This window comes from Monodelphis domestica, chromosome 7, assembly GCF_027887165.1.
Source record: "Monodelphis domestica isolate mMonDom1 chromosome 7, mMonDom1.pri, whole genome shotgun sequence".
NCBI classification, from domain to species: Eukaryota; Metazoa; Chordata; class Mammalia; order Didelphimorphia; family Didelphidae; genus Monodelphis; species Monodelphis domestica.
In genome coordinates, this window is record NC_077233.1 from 237,065,884 (window position 1) to 237,079,561 (window position 13,678).

General features: G+C 38.2%; 1 non-coding gene across 1 annotated transcript; it reads right to left on the minus strand.

Annotated features, from left to right (window-relative positions):
- Positions 1-13,270: 13,270 nt before the first annotated feature.
- Positions 13,271-13,376, minus strand: LOC130455729 (U6 spliceosomal RNA). The gene has a single exon (XR_008913824.1). It is a non-coding gene; the product is annotated as a U6 spliceosomal RNA (small nuclear RNA).
- Between the last annotated feature and the right edge of the window lie 302 nt (positions 13,377-13,678).

The window sequence follows — 13,678 nt, forward strand, 5'->3', positions numbered from 1 at the left end:
AGGAAATAAAGTGGAAGATGGCATGCTTTGATCTGTAGTCAGACTCCAACAGTTTCTTTTTTGGCTGTGGATTGCAGTTTTCATCATGGGTCCCTTGTAGGATATCTCGGGAACTTGCTTGGCTGATGATATTTTAGTCTTTCATAGTTGATCATCATATGATATTTCTGTTACTATATACATTGCAGTTCTGGTTCTGTTTACTTTGCTTTTTTTTGTTCATATAAATCTTCCTAGGTTTTTCTGACTCGTCTTGTTCATCATTTCTTATGGTATGATAGTATTCCATTACAACCATATACTATCCAGTTTCAACCAGGTCCTCACTTCTGTACAATCATCCTACTTCTCCCTGATGAATTGTATCATATTCTGCAAAGATGTTCCCAAACTTCTCTCTTCAAGTGAATTAGACCACCACTTCTCACCTTTCTTTCAGAAAAGGTAGAGAGGGGACCTAAGAGCCAGGAAAATCTGTGTTGAAGTCTCTCTTGACACAAACTAACAACATGACCCTGGGCAAGTCACTTAATCTATTAGTGAGTCTTGTATCTTTTTAATTTTTTTCAGTCATTTTCAACTTTTCCTCTTTAAAAAAAAAAAAACAAAACAAAAACCCTAACCATCTGTCTTAGAATGAATAATGTGTATTGGTTCCAAGGCAGAAGAGTGATCAGGGCTAGGCAATGGGGGTTAAGTGACTTGCTCAGAGTCACACAGCTAGGAAGTGTCTTAGGCCAGGTTTGAAACTAGGACTTCCCACCTCTAGACCTGGCTTTCAGTCCACTGAGCCACCCAGCTGCCCCCTAACTATTCTTCTTCATGAACCCATTTATAGGTTTGTCTGTTTGTTTGTTTGTTTGTTTTGGCAATAATACCAGAGAGGTTTGCCATTCTCTTCTCCAGTTCATTTTACAGATGAGGAAACTGAGACCAATAGAGTTAAGTGGCTTACCCAGGGTCATGCAGCTAGTAAGTGTCTTATGCCAGCTTTGAACTCAATAAGAGGAGTCTTCATGACTCCAGGGCCATCTCATTGCACCACCTCACGGAAAAACTGAGGTTATTCATCCCAGACTTTGTCAGTGTTATGAAAGATGAGTTGGAAAGGGAGAGGTTGGATCCAGGAAAACAATCTGGGAAAATGGTATAGTTGCCACTAGAAAGGAGGCAAGAAAGGCAAGCTAGAGTAGTAGGTTCTGTAAGTCACAGTGAAACATGAAAGACAGCATGGCATGGCAATACAATCCACATTTGGTATCAGGAAGTCGTAGGTTAGAATCCTACCTCAGAAGTTTAATAGCTTAATGAGAGGCTGTGTGACGTTTTAATTGAGTCTGGTTTCCTAATATGTCAAAAGAGGATGCTGAGCTTTGTGGCTTCAAAGGTCCCCATGGAGATCTATGAGCTATGATCTTCAGCTCTGATTGGCTTATCACATCCCTTTTCATTGTGACAGTTATTGGGATGGGAATGAGAAATAGAAAAGAAGGTATTAATTGGCTGAAGTGGGTAGAGAGAGGGCAGCCTCATGAAGGACATTCACTTGGGTTTGGAGGTACCAGAGGGGAGGAGACAGGTTCTGAAGGTTGAGGTGGAGGGAGACAAAGATGAATTTTATCACCATAATCTATTATATGCAGTCCATCATAAGGCATGTACTGGAGACCACTTGAATTGGTTTGTGAGATCTGATTGTTAAATATTTAGTGTGGACATTTACATCTAAGAAATTGCCAAATGCTATAAATCAGGGCTCAATTTCTTTTCTGTTGCTGTTGATGATTGTCTGGATTTAAGAAAGTAGTGGAGAAGAGGTTAATAATACAGCTTAAACTTAAAGGTTTCAAGCATACAACCCCTCCCCCCCCCCCCACCAGAGAGCTTGTTGTTAAACACACGCTAGCACACTCAGAATATGGTTCACAATTTTGCTCTGAGCTAACTGTGATAGTATTTTTCATTTTGCCTATTTTTTTTTGCTATTCCCTCTTTCTTTCCACAGATCAACCCTTTGCCTTATTCTGAATTCCTGGTAAGAGTCATAAAAAGAATAGTAAAAAATAAAAAGTAAAAATAATAGTGAGAGCTCTCATTTCCACATTCCACCAGTGACCATAAATTAATCAGCAAGCTTGTAATTTAACTCCTACTATGTGCTATCCACTGTGACTATAAAGAAAAAGAATGAAATAATTCCTGTTCTCAAGAAATTACTTTGAGGAGATTATGTATCCATAGGTAGATATATTTTTAATACCTATATGTTTATGTATATATATATATATATATATGTATATATGGAGAGCCAGAGAGATAGAGAGCGTGATTGGCAGGGACTAGAGTAGGGGAGGGGAAGGGAATCAGCATTTATGAAGTACCTATCATGTGCCAGGCAGGAATTGTGTGAAACACTTCATAAATATTATCTCATTTCGTTGCAACCAGCAGTTGAAATGATTGGGAAAAGCTTCAGCTAGAAGATGATGCTGAGACTTACAGGAAAAAAGGCAATTCTAAGAGGCAGAGTTGAGGAAAGAATTGTCTCTTGTTTAAGGAGTAGGGAACGGGATCAGAGAATTCAGTGGTTTTCATGGTTACATAATTAATAAATGATAGAGCTGGGATTCAGCCCCGTCCTTCCTGATTTCAAGCCTAGAGCTGTTTCCACTGTACCTCACCTCTGCCAAAGTAAACTAGGACAGAATATTTATTCCCAATTTGTTTAATGTCACCTTGGAAAACAGATGGAGGACTTGAGATAGCTAAGCAAGTTTCAGTGGGGGAAATGAATTAGAGGAGGAAAAAATCCTGGTTAGTCAGATAAGGAGATGGGTAGCACGAGGTGGCATTAGCCCAGGAAAGTCAGGCAGAGGGAAATTGCGTACTTGGAACAGACATATAGTGGTGCTTCTAGTGATGGGGACTTCCAAGGGAAGAAGATAAGATAATTCCCAATTTTGCTTAAAGCCAACCTAAACAGACTATTTGAAAAGCACGTTGTCTCCAGATGGGAATCCTGTTTTGCAATTAGTGTTTGGATTTTTTGACATCCTGACCTTTGCCAAAGATGTTTCCTTCTGGTTCTGGGATTTTGGTTCTGAGGGAAACTTCTGTGATCATGGTCCATGTTCTTCACTGAGGTTCCAACTGGAAGAAGTGGGTTCCAGCTGCAGTAAAAAGGTTAGTTGTTTGTTTGTTTGCTTAAATCCTTTCATTCCCTCTTAGAATTAATATTGTGTACTGGTATACTGGTTGCAGGGCAGAAGAGGGGCTAAGGGCTAGTCCATGGGAGTAAAATGACTTGCTCAGGGTCACACAGCTAAGAAGTATCAGAGGTCAGATTTGAACCCAGGATCTCCCATCTCTAGGCCTACCTCTCAATATACTAAGTCACCTAGCTGCTTCCAAAAAAGTTAACTTTAAGGAAAGCCCTTCCAGTTCCATCTTTCATCTATGGGATCTCAAGTGGCTATGTGATAGATTTCTTTGCTTGTAAGGAAGACGTTCTTAATCTGGTGAAACTTATGGAACTTTTCTAAAAAAATTTTTTTTTGTTTTTTAAATGCATAAAATAAAATACATTTGATTTATATAACTTATAATACAATATATTAGAATATAATTATATTAATTTATAATTTATAATACAAAGGAAACCAATTCTATTTAAAATGTTGTTCAGTTGTTTTTAATTAAGACTGACTCCTTGCGGCCCTGTGGACCACTGTCTTGGGTGTTTTCTTGGCAAAGATATTGGAGTGGTTTGCCATTTCCTTATCCAGTGGCAAGTCAGGTTAAGTAACATGCCCAAGTCACATAGGTAGGACATTTTTGAGGCTGGATTTGAACTCAGTTCTTCTTGTTGCTGTAGATGCCCCTGTGTTGAAATAGTATATCTGAAAAATCAGTAGATCATTGTTGCTACTGTGTATAATGTTCTTCTGGTCCTGCTCACTTCACTTTGCATCACTTCATATAAACCTCTCCAGGTTTTTTTGTGATCATCTTGTTTGTCATTTCTTACAGTACAGCAGTATTCCATTATAATTATATACCATGGCTTGTTCAGACATTCCCCAATGGATTGACATGCCTTCAGTTTCCAGTTTTTTTGCCCCACAAAAAAAGAGCTGCTATAAATAGTTTACAGCACATAGTTTCTTTTCCTTTTCCGTTATCACCTTAGGAAATAAACCTAATAGTGGCATTACTAGGTCAAAAGATCTACACAATTTTATAACTTTTAAAAAAACTTTCTAGGGAAGGGAATCTACAGTTCCCTTAGGCATCTTGTCCTAGGCGGCTAATAAACCTTGTGATCCAGAACATTCCATTTACCTTATACCTATTGTAAAATCCTTCCTCCTGTAATTTAACTCCATTCATTCAACTTTATAGGGCAGTTGGGTAGCACAGTAGATAGGATTCCAGGCCCAAAGTCAGGAAGACCTGAATTCAAATCTGGTCTCAGATACTTTCTAGCCCTGTGTCCCTGGGCAAGTCACTTAACTCTGTTTATCTCTGTGTTCTCATCTGTAAAATGAGCTCGAAAAGAAAATGGAAGACTGCTCCAGTATCATCTCCCCCTCCAAACCCCCCCCCCCAAACCCAAATGGAGTCATGAAGAATTGACTACAACTGAGCAACAACAATAAAAATTCAACTTTAGCCCTTAAGAGTGATAGAAAACAGTCTGTCTATATTTTTTCCTTAATACTATTTCTTATACTTTAAAGCAAGTCAACTGTTCCTACTAAGACTTCTGTTCTCCAGGTGACTCTGGCTTCTCCAAGGCTAAGAACTCTACAGAATTTGGTTTTCCTCAACTAATGGAAAATGCCTGGACACTGGTGATGTAAGAAATTGCAGACATAGGGCTGTCATTCAGACAAGCAAATACCTTACTCATGGATGCCCCTACTGATGCTACAGTTCATCAAAAACATTTCATCACATTCAGCCTTCTTCCCACAAGTGCTCGAGAACAAGGTGTTGTTCTTTTCTGGGTTGGTTTCAAAACAAGGCAAAGTCAACACACTGACTTCAGATAAAAGCCAACAATGCTGCTTTTACCCCAGCCTCAAGAAAAGAAAGAAGGGAGGAAGAAAGGAAAGTAATGGGAGTTATTGTACTCCTTAGGACAAAGAGCAAAGCTCTTAATGAAAATTTATATCAGCTTCAGTCATTTGATTTATCATATCAGAGGTCTCTTAGAAAAGACAACCAGATGAAGTAAATGAATGGATAACATGAGTTCTCATCCTGGCTCTGTCATTAGTTGGCTTAAGTTAAACCTTTTTCCTGTTCTGGACCTTAAGTACCCCACTTGTCAAATGAAGGTAGGTGATCTGTAAAATTCTTTTGCTCTCTTTATTTTTGTTATGATTTCACCCATCAAAACCTAGATGTATGAAAGGATTATTGGTCATCTGTATCATTGATTCCAAAGCACCCTACCATCATCAGATATGAAGTATTAATATATCAGACCCACTTAACCATTTTCCTAGAACCTGTGGTACTTTAAGTCATGACTATAACTGGACAGTGAAAATAATGTTCTGCCTAGTAGGCTCTCTAGAAGGCTGGTGGCTCTTTCTTTTTTTTTTCTCTTTATAAATCCTTACCTTCAGGTCTTGGAATCAATACTAAGTATCAATTCTAAGGCAGAAGGGCAGTAGTGGCAAGGCAATTGGGGTTAAGTGACTTTCACCCAGAGTCACACATCTAAAAAAGTGTCTGAGGCCATATTTCAACATAGGTCCTCTCATCTCTAGCCCTGGATCTCAAACTATTTAACTACCTAGCTTCCTGGAGGCTGGTGGCTCTTGACCATTTGTAGGAGTTGGTAGCATACTCCCTTAAGTTAAAAAAAAACACACAGTAAAAATTAGAGCCTAATGGTAGTGTTAAGTGAGGTTTCTTAATCTCTCCCTTTTTCTCTTTAAGAGGCAAGAGAGCAAAAATATTTCTGAGTAAGAGCCCCATGCTATGCAGTCTGTCAGTTGGTGACAGTTAGGAGGATGTGGCTGAGAGTTGGTAGGTGAGTTGCAGGCAATTGAAAAGAACTTTTGTATCTGGGTCCCCTGGAGAGAGGAACGGTAGTTTCTGGCTCTCTGAGACTGGCAATTTTTCCAACTGACAGTTGTGGATAGAGAAAATGGATTTAAGGCCTTAAAAGCTTTATTGATTACTGATCATCTTACGTAGGTAGTTAGATAGTGGGTAAATTCGTAGATAGTCAGAGTATGAGAGTAGACTGGGTTTGGTCTGGCAAAAGACACTTCTCTCAAGGGCAGATAGATTTAGGGTTTTTTAGAAATTTTAGTTTGGATTGGGATCTTAGGTATAGGTATAAGAGTTCTCTCACTTTCCTCCTTTCTCTTTCCTATCCAAACTTTCCTCAAAATAAACTGTTTTGTGTTTTACCAAACTACTCTCCTGACTTTTTTTCAAACTCCTACCCCCAAAATTTAACCATTCACAGCCTGATGAGGCAGCTAGGAGCTTGATTGATCTATTAATCTGTTCCTTATTAATAACAGGAACCAGTTGAGGTGTAACCATAGTGCTAGATATCATGGTAAAGGTAGTAAAGGAGGTGGTGCCAATTTACCTCAGACAACTCCCTCTACCTGACACTTTCAATGAGATTTTATATCTCACAGTTTTGGATTGTCTCTTGTTAGTTCTGGGAGAATTTGTGCTGTCTGCATTGTTTTAAGGGTACCAACTGAATCAAGTATTTAGTTTTAACCTTACTAAGAAGAGGAAACAACTAAAAATTAAAAATTAAACAACTAGAAGTTAATGGAGACTAGAGTTGTATATTTTGAGGATTGCATCTCTCAATTGACTAAAACTATTGCCACCAAAATGAAACTATCTCTAAAGTTGTTCAACTTGAAGACAGTATCTCTCCTACTGTTCCTAATTCTCCCATCAAGGCAGCTAAAACTAAAAACCCAAAGAAAGAAGATACTAACCTTAGCCTACTCCCTTTAAGAGAAGTATCAACTTTTAATCTAAAAAAGAATGAGTTAGTAACTATTAGGCACCATTTACCCCTCAGGATATGGAGGGATTTAAGCGCAGCATTCCTTCTTTGGAGGAGGATCCCATAGCTGTGATAAAAAAAAGCTAGAAACTATATGACACCAATTTGATCCAAACTGGATTGATTTTGAATATCTTCTAGATGAATTACTAACTAAAAGGGAAAAAAAGATAAGGTTATTAGGATTACGAAAGAGCAGTGGGACACAGTTCATTGGCATGAGAATGACCCATTTGGGATTTTAATGATGAAAAAGACTATGCAAGATTGGGCCTTGCTATGGGGAAATTACTAAACCATTTATAGCATTGACAAAGGATGCAGTCACTGAACCACTTAAATTGGATGCAGAATACCTAGCAGCGCTTTCCAAATTAAAACAAGTAATTTCATCTGCCCCTGTTCTAGGCATCCCAAGTTATAAGAAACCATTCACTCTGCACGTGCATGAACAAAGAGGAGTAGCCTCAGGCATTTTAACACAATTTTTAGAACCTGTTCAGTGTCCTATTGCATATTATTCAGCTCAGTTAGACCCAAATAGCTTCTGAATCACCTCCACACCTCAGAGGAGTTGCTGAAACAGCTCTGCTAGTAACAAAATCTGCAGACTTAGTATTGGGATGCCCATTAACAGTGATGTGCCCTCATGAAGTAGAAGCATTACTGCTAAAACATAGAACACAGGCATTCTCGGGCTTATAAGGCTTACAAGATATGAAATAACTTTATTAGGCAATGAAAACATAACTTTAAAACACTGCAAGACACTCAACCATGCTACCTTGCTTCCAGATTTACCAATCACAGAAGAACCATTGCATAATGTCTATGGCAAAAAAAAAAAGTGAAAATCTCCTAGACACTCTGTTACAAAATGCAGATCTAATTTTGTTTATAGATAGTTCTTCCTTTATGAGAAATTGTATACATTACATTGGAGCAGCTGTAGTCACAGAATTTGCAACTCTGTGGTCAGTTTCACTTCCATCAAATCGAAGTGCACAAGGAGCAGAATTAATAGTGTTGAAACAAGCCTGTGTTCAACACTAAACAAGCAAGAGACAAAAAAAGAAACAATTTATACAGATTCAAAATATGCCTTTTGAATATGTTATACTATGGGTACTCTTTGGCTTCAAAGAGGTTTCTTAATATCAGCTAGCAAAACCATGGCAAATGCAAAAATTATAAACACCGTTCTTTTAAGTCTCCAACTGCCTGAAATCCTGGATGTTGTACATTGCTCTGCTTACACAGATGGAACTGACTTTGTTTCAAAAGAAAACCACAGAACAGATGTTGCTGCAAAACTCACTGCTATAGAAGGCCCTGAATTGATTTTAAATTTGACAATTATAAATGAAGCAGATTTGTCCCTTGCATATAATGAGAAAGAGGTTAATAAATGGAAACAAAACGTTAAGGCTAAACAAATAAATGGGGTGTGGATGACATCAGAAGGTAAACTAATATTTCCTAGAACTTTTTATCAACAAATTTGTTAATCTATCCATAAAAATGGTCATTTCGGGACAGAAGGCATTGTAGATTCAATAAAGAAATAGATAGCCCCTGGCATAACAAACATCCCATTCATAAGTCTGTGCAGTTTGTGAAACTTGCCACACATATAACCAGCATAGCTTTCAAGGAAAGGCATTTGGGGAACATCTGTTAGCCTACACACCATTTGAACACCTCCAAAATTGACTTTATAACAATGCCAAAAGCTGGACATTACAAATTTTGTTTAGTTATAGTAGACCAACTAACAAGATGACTGTAGACATTTCCAACTGTAAGAGCCACATTTCTAACCAAAATATTATTAAAATAAATCATACCTAGATTTGGGTTACCAGCAAGTATTGGTTCAGACAGGGGAACACATTTTACAGATTTGGTATTATCACGAATATATTCATGCCTAGATATTACACCAAAATTTCATGTGCCATACCACCCACGGAGCTCAGGACAAGTGGAGAGAATGAACAGAGAATAAAAGACAATGATAAGCAAATTATGTACTGAGACTCATTTGAAATGGTCTGATGCTCTCTACCTTTAGCATTGTTCTACCTGTGAAGTAGACCAAGGGGAGATCTACACATCTCAGCATTTTAGATGCTGTTTGGTCATCCACCTATTCATTCACAACTGTTAACCCTGTGTATGTGTCATTGTTAGGAGGAGACACTAATATCGCTACATACGTTAGAGATCTACAAATTTATAATTTTTACAGGAATTCCCCAATAGAAAACTACTTAAAACAGTGATGACAGACCTTTTAGAGACCAAATGCCCAAACTGCACCCTCAAGCAGCATGTGAACCACCCCTTTACCTCAGACAGGGGAGGGAGGAAATGCTTCCATTGGGCTGCTGGGAAAAGGGGTGGATGAAGTGAAAAATGTTCTCAGATGTGGTGGAGAGGGAGAGCAGAGCAGTCTTTTCTGGCAGGCATGCCATAGGTTCACCAACATGGACTTAAAAGATATAAAAGCCCCCCCCCTTTTTTTTGTTGTTTTTCATTTGACCAGCTCAAATGAATTTCTTTTATTTTTTCAATTACTTATAGAAATAGTTTTTTAAAAAACAATTTCTTTCTGATTGTTTGCAATCCAAGTTCTTTCTCTCCTTCCTTTCCCTTCTCCTTCCACAGGTATCAAACAATCAGATATAGGTTATTCCAGTGCAATACAATGCAATACAAATTTCCCTATTCCTCATGTTATGAAGAAAGACATATTACACAAGAAAAAAAACCCATGAAGGAAATAAGGCAAGAAATGGCATGGTTCAATCTGCATTATTTTCTGGTAGTTCCTTTGTTGTCTGTGGAAGGCATTCTTCATCACTGGTCCCCTGTGGTATTGTCTGGGGTCCTTGCAGTCCTTCATAGTTGATCATCATACAATATTTCCATTACTGTATATGTTGTTCTGGCTCTTCTCATTTCATTTTGCATCAGTTCATAGAAGTCTTTCCAAGTTTTTCTGAAATCATCCTGTTTGTCATTTCTTATGACAAAGTAGTATTCCATTATAACCATATAGCACAGCATGTTCAGTCCCCTTCAGTTTCCACTTTTTTGCCATCACAAAGAGAATTGCTATAAATATTTTTGTACAAGTAGATCCTTTTCCCTTCTCTATGATCTGTTTGGGATATAGACCTATTAGTGGTATTGCTGAGTCAAAGGGCATAAACAGTTTTATAGCCTTTTGGGCATACCTCCAAATTGCTCTCTAGAACGGTTATGTCAGTTCACAGCTCCACTAACATTGTATCCAATTTCTCCATGTCCTCTCTAGTATTCCTCAATTTTCTTTAAAAGGCAACTAGTTAAGTAATTTGAAAAAAATGTTTAAGTAGTTAATAATCAGATAAACTATCTCTGAGGGTGATCTTATACCCATCAAATTATCAAAGATGGTAAAAGTGAAAAGATAATGATGATTATTATGTTTGAAGAACTATGATGAAGTACGGCCATGAATGCACAGCTAGAAGAAGTGTAAATTGGTCCAACCTCTTTGGAAAGCAAAATAAAATTATGAAGTAAAAGATGCCAAAATGTTGATGCTTTTGATCTCATTATCCCAGTATTGGGTTTTGCTCAAAGGAAGTTATTAACATGAAGAAAAATCCTTTCATTGCAATAAAAATTGCTGCTGGTGGGAACAGAAGGGGCCAGTTCTCTCCCTAAAGGGCCTCTCTTAGTTCTAGACACAAGTGTGCCCTGGGTTTAGTCTTGGAGAAACTTGGATTCTAAAGAAGGGTTCAGGCTCTTAATATCACACAAAATCCTGAGGAACTTAGGTTTGGCTCAATCAGATATAGGAAAACTTTCGTTTCTTCACACAAAAGGTATGTTCAATACTAGAGCCTGACAAATAGGCATTAACAAATGCAGCAGCAATAACATCACTAAGTAGATTTATACTTAAAGTATTAATCCTGAAGCAGTTTGCAAGACTGCTAATAGAAAATGGTATATTCCCCTTGGTTTTGCATTGTCCAAATAATTCTCTCTGTGTAGCAAGTCAAGTAACACTAGGGGCAATTTTGTTGCTCACTAGATAGAGACACAGGGCTGGAGATGAGAGGAACTGGGTTCAAATTTTGCCTCAGATATTTCCTACCTGTTTGAGCCTGGGCAAGTCACTTATACCTAATTGTTAAGCCATCAAAGGCACCCCGACATACCAGAAAGGAATGTAAAAGAAAAATGGACTAAGCCTGAGGACAAAAAGCTTTCTTGGACTACCTTGCTCTTTGTCCTAAAGGGTTTGGCAACTGGGGCTAAGAATCTCATTCTTAGGTGATAGAAAATCTTTAAGCGAAGACTGATAGCAAAACAGGGGGAAACTTCTGATCCTGGGTCAGTGTCTGCTTTCTTGAAAAGAGGAAAAAAACAGAGAGAGAGAGAGAGAGAGAGAGAGAGAGAGAGAGAGAGAGAGAGAGAGAGAGAGAGAGAGAGAGAGAGAGAGAGAGAGAGAGGGAGAGAGAGAGAAGTTAGCTTACACAACGAATCATGTACATAGCAGTAATCTGGCCAAGAGAGTTCAATGGAGCAATATTCATTAGTATTAGTATACAATAATGTCCAACAGAATTTATTTGGTGGAGGTGAATGGGGCACTTGGAAGATATTTGACATTATAGGTGCGAACTATCCTTCAAATGGACCCTACCTGCAACCTTTCCTTAAGTGGATGTCTTGCTACCTGTGGACTCTATGTCTCTAATCTTCCCTCTGATATATTTATATTTGTGGGAGAGTATTTTCTAAATTTATATGGAAGATAGAATGTTTCTAATCATTCCATTTTAGTAAATATCCTTGATTTGAACAACTTGAAAATGGAACACTTTAGTGCGGGCTCAGTAGCTTCAATTTAAGGAATGCAGACCAACAGAGTATCTTCAGCCTGGGTAACATATCCTCCAGGAGTCCCAACTTGAAGGTATGAATTGAGTATGGTAGTACAGTGCTACAAATTATGGAGCCATAGGATAATAATATGGAAAACTATAACAATAATGGTAATAACAAACACATGTTCCAGGCACTGTGCTGAGTGCATTACAATTATTCTCTTATTTGCTCCTTATAACACTTACCTAGGAGGTACATACTATTATACCCCTTTTACAGATGAGGAAACTGAGCCAAACAATCATTAAGTGTTCAATATCACGTAGCTAGCAAGCATCCGAGTCTCGATTTGAACACACAGTCTTCCTGACCCTTGGACCAGAATTTTTTCCACTGTGCCACTTAGCTGATAACATATGAAGCAAGAGGCTAACAACAGTAAACTTGTACTTTAGTTCAGGCAATTGCTTGAATTTGTATTTTCATGTCCTAAAGTAAAGCTTGCTGTTGAGTGTCATTCAAGCATCAAGTCCTTTCCTGTAACTCCATTTAATTTAGGGATGACTCTAAGCAAAAGATTTAGAGGAAGTCAAAAGTGTTCTCCTTTCTGGGGCTGAAAAATTACCTATATATTTTTGACTGCTGAAAAATGTTCTTTTTGGTTTTTAGGTGGCCACTGCCTTTCCATTTCTTTTTGACCACAAGCATAGATAAATGGGGAAAGAAAAATTGTCCTAGGCCAATACAATATGGGAGTTGTCATTAAACCTAGTCTCAGGAGATTTTCAAGCTTATTTGTTTCATAAACATGGAACATTGATAAATGTTCCAGACTTTTGATAGTCTGTCCTTCACAACATGGGCTGGAAGCGTAGATCAGGGTGTGGAAAGCTACAGTCTTTGAGCCAAACCAATCTGCCTCCTGTTTTTTCAGAGTTCACAAGCTAAGAATGTTTTGCTTTGTTTTGTTTTAACACTTTAAAAAAACTTTAAATTTATTTAAATAAACTCCAGGTTTATTTCTGGCCAATGGGCCAGAAAGGGAAGGTAGGCAGGATTTGATCCATGAGTTGCAGTTTGTCTGATCCTGGTGTAGGTAGATGGCCTTCTTTTCTATAAAAAATGGAAGAGTTAGTAAGGAGAATGGACCAGAGTGGACCTTGTACGGCGACTAACTCTCCTAATTTTCTTCCTGTCTGCTGAGAAATCAGCCCCCTCAAGGGATACAGGAGGGGGCTGGTGTCCTTCCCCCCAACCCTGGCAGTGTGTAGTCTATGAGCACACATTTTACCTCGAAATGCCTGTTCTCTAAAGTTCTATTTTTTAATGGACCATTTCACAACTTTGCATGTCATCCTTGCTCAGGGGCCATGCTAATCTTCTCTAATAGTTCCAATTTGAGTATATGTGCTGCCCAAGCAAGCACTAAAGTTCTTTCTAACTCAGAACTTCTAGAACAGACTATCCTTTGTCAAGCTGAATTCCTTCTGAGTTCTAAGGCCTTTGTGTTGATTTGACTTTAAACACATATAAAGTTAAGATTGAGCTATCTCGTGCTTCCTGACTGCATAGTAGGGTGGGGTGGAAAACTTAGATCAGCTGCTGTTTGCTAAAGGAATATTGAATTTGGAAGGTAAAGTTATCCCAATGTCTGAGTTTTCCTTAGAGAAGTGTGGTAACTGCAAAAAATATGGAGGATTTGTTGAAGGACTTTCTTTGACGGTGTGC